Source organism: Meleagris gallopavo, chromosome 29 (genome assembly GCF_000146605.3).
Source record: "Meleagris gallopavo isolate NT-WF06-2002-E0010 breed Aviagen turkey brand Nicholas breeding stock chromosome 29, Turkey_5.1, whole genome shotgun sequence".
Classification (NCBI taxonomy): Eukaryota; Metazoa; Chordata; class Aves; order Galliformes; family Phasianidae; genus Meleagris; species Meleagris gallopavo.
In genome coordinates, this window is record NC_015039.2 from 2,109,391 (window position 1) to 2,113,459 (window position 4,069).

Below are 4,069 nucleotides of genomic sequence, written 5' to 3' on the forward strand. Positions count from 1 at the left end.
GCCCGGCCAGCCTGCTGCCCACCACCGCTTGTTGATTTTGGTCTCTCATTAACCAATTTCCTGGGAACTGCCCCTTTCCGCCCATCGGACGGCCCTTCACAGCCCCCGCCCAGGAGGGGCCGCAGCGGTGGCCAGAGGCGCGCAGGATGGATGGCGGCAGCCTTGACCCCATCGGCGTCGTCAGCTCCGTCCCCAGCACAGCACGGCACAGTGGGGAGAGGTGAAGGGGAGCAGAGACAGGGCGGAGATCTGTCCTCGGGCAGCACAGCAGCGATGGCTCTGGGGCTGCTGGGGGCCCCCAAACTGAGCCCCACGGTGGGGATGGGACGGCAAACAACAGCTCAAAGCCCCCCACTCTCAGGAGCCCTGCAAGCAGCAGAGCACAGAGTTGGCACTTTTGGGGCACTTTCTGGGTTCTGCCATTCCGAGCAGTCCCACGGCTTACAGTTTTTCTCCGCTTTTGGCTGCTTTCCATAGTTTTTCTGGATTGAAAGGGCTGAGTTTGTCTCCGAGGCAGCAGTGCTTTCTTCCAGCACTGTGTGCAGGTTGGGCATTGCAGCAGAATCACAGAATGGCTGGGTTGCAAAGGACCTCAAAGATCATCCAGTTCCAACCCCCTGCAATGCGCAGGGTCACCAACCAGCAGCCCAGGCTGCCCAGAGCCACATCCGGCATGGCCTTCAATGCCTCCAGGGATGGGGCATCACAGTACAAGGCCATAAACCCATCAGAGAGCACCCATGGGGGGCTGTGAGGATGCGGTAGGGTTGCAGGGCAAAGCGGGGACCCAGCAGCATCACTGGGTCCAGCATCGAGTCCAACCTGGCTCCGGACAGGGCAACACAGGAGTTACACCATGCACAGACAAGCAGCGTCCAAATACCTCCAGAGCAGCTCAGTGCCAACCCCTGCAGACAGCTGGATTGTAAGGAAATTAATTGGCTGACTTGTTTTAACCACTGCTGTGATAGAAACAAAACAACCTCACGTCATTGTCAGCCAAGAACTGATCTTTAGCCAACTCTTCATATGTGTACCCTCACACAGCAATTTGTGCTTCTATGCAGGTGAGGACAACCACCCTCACAACTGCCAAAGTGATTAATTAGAGGAAGTCCTAATCACAACATGACTAAAGTTGTCTTTGAAGGTGGGTGCTATTGTCTGCAGCGCTGGGCAGTGGATACAGTGGGTGATGGGGGCTGAAATGGGAACTTGGAATTATAATGCAATACTGTAATTCATGTTGTTGTGTAGGTGAGTGGGATGAAATTCAGCATGTTGATTTGTGTTACAAAATGGTGATGATATCAGATGGAAATGTAAGTTGGTGGAAAGAGCTTGGGGGCTAACGATGAAACGGCATTAATACTCAACAATATATGGGGTACAACATGGGGTACCCAAATAGCTCCAAATCACAGAGGGTGACGCAGGGCCCAGCCAAGGGGCCGAGCGCTTTATGGGCTGACCTCCATCTGGAAGGGCAAGGGAATAAAACTGTGTTGTTGGATGTGTTGTTCATTGGGCAGTCGGCCCCGAAATCTGGGAGACCCTGCGGAAAGCTGATGGGATTTTGGGGATGTCTGCTTCATGATGGAGTGAAATGGTCTATGGGGTAAATAACAATGGGGAAGTAGGGAAGGAACGAAGAGAGAAACTGAACAGCAGCAGAATGCAGCCAGGCTGCTATAATGCAAGCCATAAGCTGAGGAACAAGAGGAACATGTAGAGGTCTCAGGGAATTCAGTTATTGTCTTCTTAGCAGATACCAGAGCTACTTCTTCTGTTGTAAAGTGTTGAAGGACATCGAAGTATTCTGTGCTGGTAGTTGGGCCATGCGAAAGCAAGAGCTTAAACCTTTTTGCAATCAAATAGATGTGAAACTGGAAATTAGATTTTAACAGGTGAGTTTTTGTAAATGCCAGAATGCCCTTCACCTCTCATGGGATGGGATTTGTTGAACAAATTATACCTCAGACAACTTATGATAAGAACAAGATGTGGCTACTTTAATGATGTGACGTTACAAATGCTGAGCCTTCTAAACCTGGCACTGTTGTGTGCGAGAAGCTACGTGGGAAGAAAGTGGGTTACTACCATCTCAAGGCAATCCTACACAGCACAGTGCAGAAATTATGGGATTAGTTGATACAATTATCAAACCAAGAGAAGTGGTGGTGATTCACTGCAAGGCCGACCAGTCCAACACACCAAAGTCATCAAAGGGAAGAGAGGAGCAGATGAAGCTGCCAAGGAAACGTCACTGTCAGTAACGAGGAGCCTCACTTCCTGAGACATTCCAAAGTATTAAGACTCCTGTTTGTATGAAAACACAGGCTGAGTTAGCAGAGCTGTTAAGGTGTGCTACAACAGCTGAAGGATGGTGGGCAACACCTGATGGACAGTGAGTAGCGACCCCTCCCACAATGAAACAGTAAATGGAAAGGACACACAAGAGCATTCATATGGGGACAGAAGCTCGTGCTGAAGACATGCTGTAGGAATCAGTGTTATTGACTGCTAAAAGTATTGTCCAGAGGCACAGGATTTATGTGATAAAATTATGAGTAGATCTTCCCCAGTTGAGTTAAAAAGAGGTTCTGTATGCAGGGAATATTGGCAAATGGATTTGTTTTCTGAATTACTGAAGTGTAATGAGTGTAAATATCAGTATTGGCTGATACCTTTCTGGGTGCTTTGAGGCACTCTTGTGCTGAACCAACAAAGCATGAGAAATACCCACAGTTTTACTGAAAGAAATAATTATTGCAGGATTTGGCACTCCAGGAGGACTATCATCAGATAGAGGACCTCATTTCGTAGCAGAAATCACCCAAGGAATATCTGGGCTCCTGCAAATGAAGAGGGACTCACGTACCCCATGGAGACAGCAGTCGGGAGATCAGGTAGAAAGAAGGAACCAAACATTAAAAAGGGCAGACTGGAAAATTATGCCAAGAAAAAAATTTGAAACAGGTGGAAATTCTCTTTTTGGCATTTGGCTGAGAATTCAAACAACCCCCAGAGTTAGGGAATGAGCTGGTCCTTCTGAAGTCTTGTATGGGAAACCATATCCTACAAATTTGACTGGAAAAGGTGATCAGATGCACATGGCTGGTGATCAAATACTGAGTATCTCTTGTCTTTGGCAAGACTTCTTCCTTCCCTCCACAGATACGTGCAATTAAGTGCTCCAGGAGCTCTGGACGTTCCTTTAAACGGAGGACCGAGGGCATCTCTGAGCTTGGAACAACAAACCTTTGGCCCAGAGAGGGACAGGATCTGGTACTCCTAGCAACAGATATGGCAGCAAAAGGGATTGACTCGTGGGTTCATTGCACCAGGACAAAGGCAGAGCCACGGGAGAGATGGGGAGCTGGAGAGATGGATTTCCTGAGGATAAAAATGAAAAGAAACACACGAGCTGCACTTGGAGCAGCATGAATGCCTGCTCAGGGCCGGACTTTGCTCCGGGGCTGCACTCCCTGACTTTGCAACCCCAGCTTTACTCCTCCTACCCTTCATTTATTTGTGTAAATGCACAGAGTTCCCTACAGAAATAAACGAAGAGAACCGCGGGGGGATCCTGTGTGCTGCCTCGGGGCGAGGCGGACACCTGAGGGGGTGGCGTGGGAGCTGTGGGATCAGAACAGCTCCTAAAACCACCCAGCAGACGGCTCAGGTTGATAAGGGCGATCGTCGGGTTCCCTGAATTAAGCTCATCCGAGCCCCCGGGACACATCTGTGGGGATCCCCAAAAACAGGCCGAAACTCCCATTGGTAGTGGGCAATGAGGGGGGTGAGCGTGGGACGCTCTGGCCCACTTCCGGTATTCTATGGTAGCACTTCCGGGCGCTCTGGCAGCGCTCTGCTGTCTATGGTGCCGCGCGCTACTTCCGCTCCTCCCCTCCCCCCGGGTCTACGAGTGCCGCCGCAGGACAGGCGCGCTGAGCCGGAAGTGCGGGGCGAGGCGTTCTCGCGAGACTGCAGGAGAGCAACGGCCGCCTCTTCCTTCCCACCCCCTCCCCCCGCAGTCGCGCGCGCGCCTCCCGGCGTCGCCGCCGCG

At 51.0% G+C, this 4,069-nt stretch overlaps 1 protein-coding gene across 1 annotated transcript in view; it reads right to left on the reverse strand.

The window, feature by feature from the left end:
* Positions 1-4,069, reverse strand: part of LOC104914582 (GTPase IMAP family member 7-like) — a 104,986-nt gene that overhangs the window by 61,625 nt on the left and 39,292 nt on the right. The window lies entirely within an intron of this gene.